Source organism: Electrophorus electricus, chromosome 11, assembly GCF_041902795.1.
Source record: "Electrophorus electricus isolate QZ-2024a chromosome 11, ASM4190279v1, whole genome shotgun sequence".
In the NCBI taxonomy this organism is placed as follows: Eukaryota; Metazoa; Chordata; class Actinopteri; order Gymnotiformes; family Gymnotidae; genus Electrophorus; species Electrophorus electricus.
In genome coordinates, this window is record NC_137507.1 from 11708992 (window position 1) to 11723965 (window position 14974).

Sequence of the window (14974 nt, forward strand, 5' to 3'; positions counted from 1 at the left end):
GTATGGTTTTATTTTCAAGTGTTGATTATAAATAGGACATTGGTGACTATGCAACGCTTGCTGCCTGTGATGAGCAGAGAAAGTTGAAGTCCAAAAGTTCGCACTGAGCATGCAGATGCTCAAGCATGCAGATGCAAAAGCAACGTTAACTGCCAATTCAGCACCATGGACAGTGATTATCTCACCTTTGGCAATGATTAGAGTATTAGAACAGTGTCCCTGTGTGGTTCTTCTGTGGGCTTATCTGCTTAGGAATATTTGGCTGCATTTGTTCATAGACACACTGTGTATATGTGTTGTGTTTTGGTAGTTTACATCAATTATGTTTAGCACAATTTGCAATTAAGGCAAAGGTGCTGATATTGAAATTTCACTTTTATACAATTTACACTGTTAATACAATTTGTAATTAGTACAGAAGGGCAGAACCTCAGAACCATGGACAGTTCTGCATCTTTTGATGACATCATATTCGGATAAACTGCGACGCAGCCTACTGCCAAGATTCAAAGTTATTTAATCTCATCTTTATCATAAAACTTATGTGTAAAATTCTTAATGCACCAGAACTCATTAGAAAGCTCAATTTTATATTTCAAAATAATAATAATAAAGTCTAATTTAAGAAATTGTATCCTGATTGAAAATTGTGAAAATTGAACTAATATTGCAGCGAAAGCTTTATACTAGCTAAGAAATATTACCACGGTTCCCATGGTGATGTTCACCTCATGGTCTTTGTTTATGTTTTTGGTTTCCTTTCCTTGTTTCCTTTTTTGTTTATCTGCAGGTGTTTCTTGTTGTATTGTAACCCTTCGTGTATTTAATCCCTGTGTTTTCTAGTTTATGTTCGTCATTGTTCAATGTCGCAAGTGTTTTTGCTTCTGTGTTCTTACTGCCTTGTTTGCCTGTTTCACTGTTAGCTGTACTACATCTGTACTATGCTTCGTTCCTTCAGCCTGTTTAGTTTTCTGTGTTTAGCTTTTGTGTTTTGCTTCTTCTGTTTGTTATGTACTCTGCCTTTGTTTCTGTATCTGATACTGCTGGCTTTCACCCTTGTTCTGTGTCACTACAACAATTATGGATTTGCCCTTAATTAATATCACTCTACTTAGTCCTACCTCCTTTCACCCACTGTTATAGTCTTAGAGTGAGAAGAAAAAGAACCCCCAAACAAATAGCAACAACAACAAAACAATTTTACATGGACATACATATGCACAGCTTTATATGTAAATGTCTACAGTACAGCTGTACTGTATTTACCTTTTCACTGATCTCATTCATTGACCTCAACAATGACATCTATACAGTGTGTCAATGTTTTATTCATTACAAATAACTCAATATGCATTTTTAAAATCACAGATTCCCTCTAATTAGATTTGAAAAAGATAAAAGGTATTATTAAACACACAGATGGACTATAGAGCTATGTATGTAGACATTTCCAAAGCTGTTTTTTCAGCTGGAGGACATGGTGCACCCGAATCAACGATAAGAAAATGGCATCTCTTGGATTGAGTAAAAGGGAGATGGTATCTGACCATCAGCTAGAAGTGGCAGTTGCCCATGATGTAAGATTGCATGGTTGTTAGTAGCCTAAAAACATGAGTCTTGAGTCTCGGAGGTCTCGTTTGTCTATGATACAATAATCTAATTTGTCCCATGATTATATAGGTCTGATATATAGATTCAAAATGCTGACTGGTTATTTGGCAATAAATGGGATTTGTGCATCTGAAAACTGAATAGTGGCTATCCATCACAGAGCTACATAGCTAAAATTGTCTTTTTTAAAGTTGCAAAATGTAGCAAAGTAGGTATTATTGAGAAAAAGACTGAATTATTAGGAACCCAGAAACCCAAACCCCATACTTTGCGTATGTCGGTAATAAATTAAATATTGATCAGAATGAGAAGCTAGCTATGTTCAGTGTCTCAAATGTCATGCTTGTGCATGGGTTTAACAACAAAATGGTTGCTCATGCTACAGTGCTACAGGTCTGTATCATCACAGATAATAAGGTACTATACTACTAACATGAGGCTAAGTTTCAAACATGGATGCAGATGTAGCCCATAGAATGTGGGATCAGGTGAGGATGGACCACATGGACATTCTTGTGCAGGATGGACTAGACATTAATTGCTGTTTTTTTAAATTTATTTATTTATTTTTCTATTTCACCGCTCCTTATTCCGCTCCTTATTGTCTATATTGTTACTATTGTGGTGACTGTTGTCGGCCAGAGGAGGATGGGCCCCGCCTTTGAGTCTCGGTTCCTCTCAAGGTTTGTTCCTCATGCTTTAGGGAGTTTTTCCTTGCTACTGGCGGCCTTGGCTTGCTCACTGGGGGCTTGTACTCAAACATTTGTAAAGCTGCTTTATGAAAACAAAGTTGTAAAAAGCACTATGTAAATAAATTTCACATGACTTTGACTTGACTATTTTGGCCTTGTGCCAAGAAAACAGCAGCACCTCATGCCAATTTACTATAGAATTGTGATCTAGATTAAGGTGTGAGACAGTAGTTAGCTGGTTCTTTTTGGGAAGGCCAGCAATTAATCAGATATGAAATCGAACACTAAATGTTTTAATCATAAACATTCTACTTGCATTTTGTACAATATGTGAGTTCTTTATGAGCATATGACATTGAAATGCACAGAAATGAAATGCAAACATTCAAACCTGTAACACTGGTGAGTTTGTTACACTGGTGAACAAGAGTGTTGAGTAACTACAGAGAGTAAATAATAGCAAGTAAAGAAGCAAGAAAAGGCTGTAAATAAACCATGGAATGAATTAACTTAGATATTGTGATGGAAATTATTATTCGATCATGTATTATCATGTGATTCATATTTAATCATGTTAATCCTTTCTCTATGTAATCCTATATGAATAGTTTAGTCTGCACATTCTGTCTTTGTATATTGTGTGAACAAAACGACTGCTGAATCAGCTGTTTCGTGATCTTGCATGTGTCGTGCGACTAATGCTGATAAAGAGGAACTAGCAAACGGTGTCCGTCCTGGTGGAACAGAGCATTCTGGTATGTGCAAAAGTGTTTAGCGCGATAAGGAGCAAGAAACGGGTAAACAGGATGACAGGACATCCCTTCCGGGATGTGAAGTTTAGATATAAGGAGCAGAGCCAGTCTACCCCTTTAGAGCTTTGCTTCAGAGTATTAGCTCTCACACAGCTGTGTTTTGTATGTCTTATTTTCTTTATTAAATTACTCTTTTAATCACGTCTGACTTGCTGTTTATTCAAAATTCCACAATATGCTACCACATTCAACATTATGTATGTAATATATGCATATAAAAGGGTTACTATTGTATTTCTATGATGCTTCCATGCTTATAATGATTTTGACAAATGTGTTCTTTTACACAGCAGGACACTGAGCAAAAGCACTCTCATTCTTCTCTGATTGAAGCCTTTCCTTTGTGTCTTACAGGTTATCATAGACTGTAAGTAAAAGAACAAGAGGAAATGCACCAATTTAGATTTGCAAATTGAGGACAAAAAAAAATTGTATTGGGTAATAGTCCTATATGGTCTAATTACAGTATGCTATACAATGTAATAAAACACTGCTAAACAGAGGGTATAATATAGTTAAAGTTATTTTTAACATACATTATTGGTGCTTTTTAAATTAGCTGAATCTCAGGACACAGAACACATATCTAGAATGTTTTAGAATGTTTTAGGTCAGTATTCTCATAGCACAAATTAAGGAAATTTCAGTAATTTATTAGAGGATTTGGCATATCGAAACCTTCTAGGACATCAGCCAACATCGAAACGACAATATTGTGACAGTAACAAACCATTACAATACTGTTATTCAGCTGTAATCAAATGTTTTATCATATGCAAAACCACTTTGAAGGACCCAGTTTGGTACAGTATTTACTATTGTTCAGTAAGTGGTGATTCCCTTAAACACCCAGAACATTCTTCAAAATTTACATCAGCATTATCATTACACAATAATACATCAAACATCAGATGCTATTGAGAGTCCAGTCATTAAATAATAAGCAATGCAGTTAGAATGTATAGGTAAAGAGAAACATAAACCTGTTATAATGGGCTCCACCTAAATTGCATTCTCACCTGTACCACCTCCTGAGTCCTGTCCAGGGGAGATGACATCATCATAGTCCTCTGGCATAAGAGCTACACCAGCACATGTAAACAAGTTTTAATGCCCATGAGCAACAAGTCTGACATTATAAACCTGTTGGTTCTTGTGCCTAGAATTTCATTATCACTTAGCGGATGCTTTTATCCAAAGCAACTTACAATTATGACTGAGTACAACTTGAGCAATTGAGGGTTAAGAGCCTTGCTCAGGGGACAACAGTGGCAACTTGGCAGTGGTGGGGCTTGTAAATGTAATGTAATATAAAAATGTAATATAAATGCCATCAGACATTAGTGTCATTGAGTGTTATTAATGTGCTTAAAACTGACAGTGCAAATTAATGCAAAAATCAATAAAAATATCTTAAGAAAAATAATTGATAGCAGGTTGAAGTCATATCAGTCTTGCAGAAAAAGCTGCAAAACTTTGACTGCAAATTACAGTTACCTATTTGGGCAGTAGTGTGAGTAATGAAGTTATTAGTAGAACTACATTTTCCAGAAGTATCAGGTGTCTGTCCATGTGTGATGTCATTATAATTATCCTGTAGGTTTTCTGTGCCTAGGTCACCTAAATCAAATACAATGAACTGATAGAGTACTTTCAGTCATCATCTCTTTCATTTTAATGAAGTGAGGAATTAAACAAACTTACTTGTAGGACCACTACTGGTGATGGCATCATCATAATATTCAGTCTTTTCTTCATTGACAGATTTTGCTGTAACCAAAAGAAAAAAGTGAATTTCTTGTAAATCACTTAAAATAAATTTTGCACCAAAAGTGAATTCTATGAGAATAAGCTCCAAAACTCCACAAGTCCACAAGGTAGCAAATGTGGCTCACAGTAGAAGCTGTGGTATATTCAAACATGACAAATGTAAACTCGTCTATGATGAAGTTTAGAAATGGGATCAATCATGATGGATACTGTCATTAATGTAAACATGCATCATTTCACTAATTGCCGACAGGCAATTTACAGTACCTTCAGAAGAACTGAACCTAACAGAGCAACAGTATTAAAGAGAATCTCATACTGAGATAACAAATATCAGGATATGTTTCCAGTCAGTTACCTATAGCAGACTGATTAATTAATACTATAACCTCTATAATTTTCAGTATTTCTCTGCGGGTTGTACCTGCCTCCCTTACCTGACAGAAGCTCTTCACCAACATCTTCATCACCAGAATGTTGTACTTCAGAGCTGATAAGTTCTGTCAGAGGTGAACAGAGTAATCATGAGACATGTTTGAAATGTTAAATCATGAGTATCTATGTCTACAGATAATAATGAAGCTGGGTAGCTGTGAGAAATATAGAATATTTGACTAGCTGACTGCAGTCTTACAGAGGATACAGAAACATAAACTAGTCTGGTAAGTTACCAATGGACAACATTCTTGTTTTTGTGTGCCTTTATCTTGTAATTGTTTTTACTTTAACTTTTTTTTTTTTTTTTTTTTTTAAATCCTCTCTGGGGTGATAGTTCTCAGCATATAAATAGCCTATTATTCAACACTTTATTCCATTCATTGTTTCTATATATTCTTGTAAAACTCCTTGATTTCCTATTGTGCACGAAATATACCATACATATAAACTTGCTGTAAGGCTTGGCACCAGGCCGAGGCCCCTTCTGGCCACCAGAGGGAGGCCTCGAGTCAACTACACCACTAATCAGGCTTAACACCCAACAGCTGGGCTAGATCTTATATAAGCCCAGTGACCAGGTCATTCAGTGTTGGAGCTTTGCTAAAGTTCTGAGCCAAGCTCATAGCTGTTAACTTCAGGTCTTGAGGTCTGTGAGCCCTTGTGCTACACCTCACTTCTTGTCTGCGAGTGTGTTCGTGGTTTTACACATCCCTTTCCCTCTCGAGTCTGTCTCTCTCCTGAGGCTTCCCTTAGCCATTCAAATTCCTCCCTGTTTTCTGGTTTTGTTTCGGATGTTTTAGTTTGGTTTTCCCCAGTGCATCGAGGTTGCCATTTCTTCCCATGGCATCCTTTGTTCTCCCTTTTTCCATGCTCGGCGTGGTGTTTAGTTTTTTTCCTTTTGTTTTACCTGATCCAAGATCTAACTGTTCTGCACATGGCCCACCATTGTTAGAGTGTGGTTGCTCACCCAGTAGGCTGTTGGTGTCATCACCTACCTGACCTGGGCTCAAGTCCACCTTACACTTGCCTTGCTTTACAGTGATAAGACAGACCTCTATCATGCTACTGCTCAAATCTCTTAATGTAGCAAGAAGTGTATAGTAATATAGTCACAGCTTCAAATGAACAAACACACAGGCGCTCTCTTTTCCTCTCAATCTGTCATTCTCTCTTTATCTCTTTATCCCTCCTCAATATGATTGCCTGGAATATGACCCTTCCATATCAATCACGCTTTTGAGCTGAGATAGGTGTGCTTTTAGTGATGACTCTGTGGTCAATCTCCTCATAGATTACTTCAGGCAGAGTCTTATGCCTCCTCTTAGAGATCACTGGAGGAGAAGATAGACAGAAACATGGTTCCAGAAGATTGGTGACAGACTGAAGGATTAAGGAAACAGTAGATGATATGTGAATGTGTCTCACCTCTCCTGAGCACTGTGTTCTGGTAAACCAGCCCAGCAAGAAGCACTAAGGCCAGGAAGAGCAGCACTCCCAGTACCAGCAGGACCACTGTAGTGGTGGACAGAACAGCTTCTGGTGGAGGTAGTGGATGACTGGTTGTTATCATCTCTGACTGATCATTTGGGCAGGGAATTGCAGAAGAGAAACTGTGCAACTCATGAGTTTAATTTAAAAGTTTAAAAAAAAATGAGAGACAGGAATGAAAAGATCAAAAATCAAAGTCCTAATTAATTAAGTCCCTAATTAAATAAATCCGTAATTAGCTCCAATCTCAAATTCTGATTGCCCCTAGCAATTACATTGTCTACAAATATGATTGAAGTTACATTTCTTACCAGTAATTATTGTTTTTTTAAATAATTTTTATTGATGATGGTAATTATAATAGTAATAATGATGATAAAAATTCAATAGAAAAATCCAGCATTTCTTAGGTAGTTAAAAAGTTATACTCTGCTTTACATTGTCACTGACCAAATGTGTGCTTTACCCTTCTGACAAGCCAAAAATGCATTTAATTAATAATGAAGCATTATATGATGATGACATTTGTATTTGCTCATTTTTTGATCAGATGTTTATTGTATACTACTTTGATGAATAAGAGGGAGTGTTTGTATATTCAAGGTTGTACATTAGTCAGAAAGGAAGAACTTAATTTCTATGTTCTTCTCATTTGGTTAATTGTTTTCTTAGTTCTTTGCACCTCTTCCTCATGACTTAGCTTCTCCCTCTAAGGACGTGACAAAGAGATGCAAGGATGAGATGTGCGGACAGAGGGCTCAGTGACAAAACCTCTGCCCAATGAGAGTCCTTGCTTACTGAAACACCAGTTTAAAGCAAAATCACTTATTGATGATGTGCTGCACAGGTGTTTCCCCCATCACCAAGTTCAGCATCCAAAGATGCATAACAAGGTAAAATTATCCTACACACTAAACAAACATTGATCAAAACATTAAATATACAATTTGTATTTTTTAGCTACTGAATTTATTAATGCAGTTATTTATTGAATCCAGAACCATGACTACAATCTCCTCTGACCTGCACAGGTGACTCCAGCATCCTCTTAACTGCAGTCCCACAGGTGAATCTCATCCCCTCTACACTCCACTCTGTTCAGCCAAATCACCCCTTCACCAGGACCAAAGGCAGCACTCCCATCAGCCCTCAGTGCCTTCCCACAGCCCAGCTGTCTGCAGACCACCTCAGCATCCCTGATGTCCCACTGATCATCACAGATGGAACCCCATACAACGTTATAATAAACCTCCAGCCTCTCAGAGCAGCTTCCCTCTGGTCCACTCAGCCTGAGAGGCAGGTGATCTACACCACAGATATATGACATGAGGAGAAACCATCGCACAGGACAGTGTAGTAACACAACTGTCTGGGTTCAACAGATACCACATTTCTTGTCAAGTCTCACTGCATAAAGTACTGATATGGAGTATTCCATCAATATGTACAATGACTAGTAGGATAGTGGAAGTCTTTGATGGGGAAATAAAGAGCTTTTCACATGTTTTTGTAAAGATTGCTGCTCTGCAGTGAGTATGGCAAGATAAATTATTATATATTTAACATTCAAGAGTATTCAATTATGAAATTCTCTCCGCTACTTTTATTGCAACATCAGACCTTGATATCTGCAAGCATCTTCACATGCACTTTGAAACCAAATACATGAAGAGAGAATCTGCCTACCTGAGCAGGTAATGTAAGCCACCTCATTGTGATTATTATAGCTGTTCTGCCTCCAGGGTTCAGTTGGGCAGTGCCATAGAGTGGAGTCATGTTTCCTACATTTCACCTGATCCAGCCAGTTAGGAGATGATTCCACTCTTGCTCTGGCCCCAGACTCCCTGCCGGTTCTTCCACAGTTCCACTCTTGACAAACCAAATTTACTGTTTTTTCATTCATCCCATTCACACACCCATTCACACACATTTCTTTAAAATCTAGTGAGAAAAAGATGTGTAGGCAAAATTCATTTTGTAAGTCTCTCTAACATTCTCAGCCATTAAAATACCATCTGATTCTTGCTTTTTTTTCTAAGTGAGAGCTTACATTTCGCCTTCCATATATACACAGTTGCTATCATTTCTGTTAATAACTGTTAATTACTGGTTTGTATGTTGCTCTAAACCTATATGAAACTCAGCTTTGTTAATATAATAACATTTAAATAGTTAAAAGCAAAATAAAATGAGTGTGACTACATTGCATACAGTTTTGTGCCATCTTCCTTCAGAATGACCATATATCATTCTTGTGTGCTTAAATTTCAAAAACGTTTAGATTTGACTTTTGTCTTTGAACTGAGCATTTGGCAATTTTTGATCCAGGTTTGAAACTTTTGTCTACTTATGTGTCTTACTTAAATTCTTATTGATCACTATTCAATTTAATTAACAAAATGACAAACAGCTGCAGTGAGCACACTTTACATGAGCACATGACCCCTACATCCTCCAGACTGATACCTGCAGTTCCAGAGGGATGTCTCCCTCCCCTCACACTGCACCTCATTCAGCCATATGGGCCCAGTTCCAGGACCAAACCAAGCTGGTACGTGGGCACTGAGGCCCACTCCACACTGAAGCTGCCTGAACACCACCTGGGTATCCTCAATATACCATGAGTCATTACACACTGTCCCTTATGAGCCGTTGAGGAAAGTCTCCAGCCCTTTTGCACAGTCTCCCCCAGAACCAACCAGTCTGATAGAGCTGTGAGCTGAGTTAAACACACACACACGCATGCACACACACACACACACACACACACACACACACACACGCACGCACGCTGTGTGTAGATATACAATTACACCTTAGATATCCAAAATAGTCAATTCTGATGTTTTATCCATACAAAAAACTCCAGGTTCATAAATCATAAATCATCACACAATAAATGCAAATTCTAGAGGAGATTATTTAAGAATGTTAAATAAAACAAATACCAGAGCAGGTGATTGACAGCTGTTCCCTGGAGCTGCAGGAGAGGTCGAGGAGGTTTGCAGGAGTCCAGGAGAACTCTCCTCCAGCCTCCACCTGCCACTCACACTCACTCCCTCCAGACAACTGCACTCGGCCCTTGTGAGGGAAAATGCTTAATGCTTACTTAAAGGAGGAAGTAAGGAATATGTGACCTTTATGTGACCTTTGCCCTCATCTTGACCAGTCTGCAAGAAAGGCGAATAGAGAAGTGATGGAGTATGACATTTATCGCTAAACTGTTGCTGGGCAGGGGTGCAGCAGCAGGGAGTGCCGCAGGGCGAGGGGCAGGACGCACAGACTCCAACGTCTGGGACATACATTTATTAACATTTAACATAGAACACTAACGGCACTCACAAGATTCACAAACGATAAATACAAACGAGAAACGATCAACATTAAACAAGAAAAACAAACATAACGTTTAACATCACCATTGAACATTTACACACCACATTGACACGTTACGGTAACAATGACCAGCTGCATTCCCTGACCTGGGTTTACATACACACTAACAAACGAGGTGCAGGTGTGTGCAGATGTGGAAAGAATGTTCAAGGACAGTTGGGAGGCCTGGCAACTGGAGTCAAGAGATTAGCTCATGAGAGAACAATGGGGAATGGTGGGGGTATATGAACTCATGTGAGAGAGAAGTTTGAGGCTTCTCTCCCTTGATGCATAAGGGACAGAACCACTAAAGCTCGCTCATCTGCACATCTGGCTCAAGTCCTATTGATTTTTCCTCCAAAAATAATAGAGCTGAATTGACAGCATCATAACATCCCAATTTACCATAACTCTGAATGCCCAAGTACCCCTAGATCTACACCTTTACCAAAGATAGAAAGTAGTTAATAAAATGCCTGTCTGTACAGCCTTAAATATTGAGACTGTGTCTGAGTCTTGAACATTTATAGGAAGGTTATTCCATAGTGTGGGAGCTTTACAGGAAAAGGCTCTGCCCCCGCTATTAGTAAAGAGCCTGCACCTTTTGATCTAAGCAGACGTGGTGGATTAAAATGCACTAAGAGTCCTCTAAGATACTGTAGGGCAAGACCATTCAGTGCTTTGTAGGTGATTAGAAGTATTTTATAATCAATACAAAATTTTACTGGGAGCCAACGTAAAGTAGCTAAGATAGGAGTGATCAAATTTTCTAGTTTAAGTAAAAACTCTGGCTGCTGCATTTTGACCTAGCTGGATCTTGTTTAGGCACTTAATGGTAGAGCCAGACAGTAAGGCAATACAGTAGTCCAATCTTGAAGTAATAAATGCATGGACTAGCTTTTCTGCATTATGAGGAGAGCATGTTCTTAATCTTTGAAATGTTCCTAAGGTGGAGAAAGGCAGTCCTAGAAATATTATTTACATGAGCTTTAAATGTGAGACTGGGACCCATCATAACTTCAAGAGCTTCAACTGTTAGAGATGTGATTTGGAGATCATTGAGGTTAATTGAGTAATTAGAGAGTGAGTACCCAGCTGTCTCTGAGCCTAATAGAAGCACCTCTGTTGTCAGGATTAAGTGAGAGAAAGTTCCTCAACATCTGGTGTCTGAAGTCCTTTATGTATTCGTCAATAATGCTAAGCTGATATATGTCCTCTGGTTTTTCTGAGACATACAGCTGAGCATCATCAGCGTAACAGTGGAAACTACCACAGTGTTCATGTAAAATGACACATAGAGGTCGCATATATAAAGAAGTCTATCTAGTAAAATGTTGTGATCTATAGTGTCAAGTGCTGCACTCAGATCAAGCAATATAAGCAAAGATACATAACCCTGGTCAGAAGCCAACAACATGTCATTAACTACTTTAATTAGTGCAGTTTCTGTACTGCAATTATGCCTAAACCCTGACTGAAAGACTTCATCTATCTGGTTCTGATTCAGATAGGAGCTTAGCTGTTGAGATACAGCTTTTTCTAGGATCTTGGAAATTAATCTAAGGTTTGAGATCAGCCTGTAGACAGCTGACTTGGGTGTAAAAATTTCACAAGCAGATAAGTTGTAGACAAATGTGCCAGCATATCTCTCCCACTGGAAACCTTGTTTATACTCACATTATCCCATTCCATGAGCATCAACTGCAGCCCTAAACATATATGAAACAGTCTAAAGTTAGCAATATAGTCCTTTATTGTCTTTAAAAACTTTGCAAAGGGCAGCTATAACGTTTAAGGGTTAAAGAGGATGCGGGGACGAGGCACGTCAAACAAAAACATATGTTTTAATGTTGATTTAACACTCACGACTCAAAACACATTAACACACTATTTGGGTCAAACACCGACAGCTTTGACAATATGATATGAGACTTATATACATGCATGACAATACATGTATATAATCGCTGCACTCCCCTGTCTCTCCATAATCTGTGTAGCCCCATTGATCGTCCAGGCAGGGGTCGTAGGACCCAGCAGAGTCCATCTCCGAGTACTGTTCCTCCTGCTCCAGCTGTTCTCCATAGGACTCCACAATGTCCGATCCCAGACAATGCACAGGGCCCCCCAAAATTGTTCAGTGGGTTCCTCCCTCCCTGTAGATCCTTGAAGCGAGGCCAGGAAGAGGGAAGGTCTCTCCGCTAGACAGTAGGAGTCCATAGATTCCGACTCCGAGAAATAGAACTCATTATACCAGTCCAGGTTGCCCGCCGGGGTTCCGTATGACTCCCCTTCTTCCGCACATGGACCTGCACCTGGAGTCAGGAGGGTGCCCAAGAACACTAAAGACTTCACTGCACATGCTGTGGGAGGGCATTGACTTCCTTTCCTCCCCTTCTTCTTTTTGCCTTTCTCAGGCATCCTTGGTAGGTCGGTGTTTCTGTAACGTTTAAGGTTTAAAGGGATGCGAGGACGAGGCATGTCAAACAAAGACATATGTTTTAATGTTGATTTAACACTCACGACTCAAAACACATTAACACATTACTTGGGTCAAGCACCGACAGCTTTGACGATATGACACGAGACTTATATACACGCATGACAATTACGCACAGCAAGGATCAGGTGAACAACACGAGAGGGCATGGCAACACAAACACACACACACACACATTTACACACACACTCACACACACACACACACACACACACGCTTGAGGCGGGAGGGGCTGTACCGTGACAGCAGCCCAAATCCTGTTTATTGCCAAATAGCCAGTAGGTATTTTGCGTCCATATGTCAGACCTATATAATCATGGGACACATGAGAACATTGTATCATAGACAAATTAGACCTCAGACACTCATTACTTTAGGATATTCAGCTCTTCTGGGCAACTGCCATTTCTAGGTGATGTCATATACCACCCTCCTTTTACCCAATCCAAGACATACACAAAGTTTTTCTTATGGTTGATTCAGATGCACTATGTTGTTTTCCATAATACACAAAGGGATTACAAGACATCAGGAAACACCAGGGGATAAACAAAACATAACAAAAAGGAAAACCAGGAACAAAACCAAAATCAGAAGTGAAACCAAGGAACAAAACAAAAACATAAACAAAGGCCACAAGGAGACCATCAATACAGAAACCGCAATCCCAGAGGAGAGAACTCATAACAAAAACATGGCTGATTATCAAAAGTCGAATTTAAATGTTCAGCAGTCATAACACATGATATCTGGCTGTAATTTTTAGCATGTGAAAGTGTTTTCACATGGTATGGTATATAATTTCCGAAATCAGGTTTTTTTTTAATAATCATTTAAAATTGATCATTGATATGAATTTTGCTACATTACAAATTCTAGACATAATTTATATGATGAAGATGATGAGATGATTAAATTACCTTTGGTTATAAGAATAATAGTGTTAGGCCGTCCATGGTCCTGAACATGGTCACAGAACTGTCCGTGGTCCTGACCTTCTGCACAGCCATAACTTCTGCCATAATTGCAATTTGTTTTAAAAGTGCAAATTTAGTAAGGTGACCTTTCAATATCAGCACCTTTGCATAATTGCAAATTGTGCTAAACATAATTGGCGTAAACCACCAAAACACAACACAAAATTGCAGTAAATATATGTAAAAACAGACATTTTAATGAGCAGATAAGCCCACATAAAAACACAGATCAGGGACATTGTCTTATATTGTAATTATTTCCAAAGGTGAGATGATCTCAGAACTGTCCATGGTACTGAACAGTTATTGATGTTCTTTTTATATTTTCTGCATTATTCATAAATAATATATAGGATATTTTACATCTGTTTATGAAAAATACATACATAACAGAGAAACATGTTTGGCCACCTGTCTGCAGTCAGGCACTGGGCAAGTTTGCACTGGGGACTGTTCTGAGGTCTCCTGTGAACATACACTCTCCATACACATATCTACAGATTAATGCTGCTTCCTTAATTCAGCTATCTCTAGCTACTGGTTACATATTCATAGCGTACTTAACACACATGCACCTCATAAATTAATTTAAAAAAGTACCTGATACTTCCCAATAATAATTTGATATGGGATTTTAACCAATGTCCTTCTAACCAAAGTGCATCATTGACCAGTGTGCTAACCTTTATGCTAAAAAAAACAATAATTGTGACTGTGTTGTTATGGAACTGATACAAGTCTACAATTCAAATGTCTGCAGATTCATTGATAATAATCAGCAATTCAATGTTTCTGAGGTTGGTATTCTGTGTACTCTGCTTCCAATAAACTGAGGTTATATTCTAAACCAACAAATCTGCAGCCATGATAACACTTTATATAGCAAAAGTTTTAATCTATTGATTTGCACATGTTTAGTAAAGTTCTATGTCAAGTACAACTTTTGGAGTATTCCTATGCTCAATTTGAACTTTCCAATTCATCTTGTTCTGCACATCACAGTCAACAAATAACTGAAGTCCAGTTTATAATCAACACTTCGAAATAAAAGCATAAAATCAAGATTGAGGACTCTCCAGAAATGGGTATGTGTAACGTGTGGTGGCCCGAGTGCCGCAGGGCGAGGGGCAGGACGCACAGACTACAACGTCTGGGACATACATTTATTAACATTTAACATAGAACACTAATGGCACTCACAAGATTCACAAACAATAAATACAAATGAGAAATGATCAACATTAAACAAGAAAAACAAACATAATGTTTAACATCACCATTGAACATTTACACACCACATTGACACGTTAC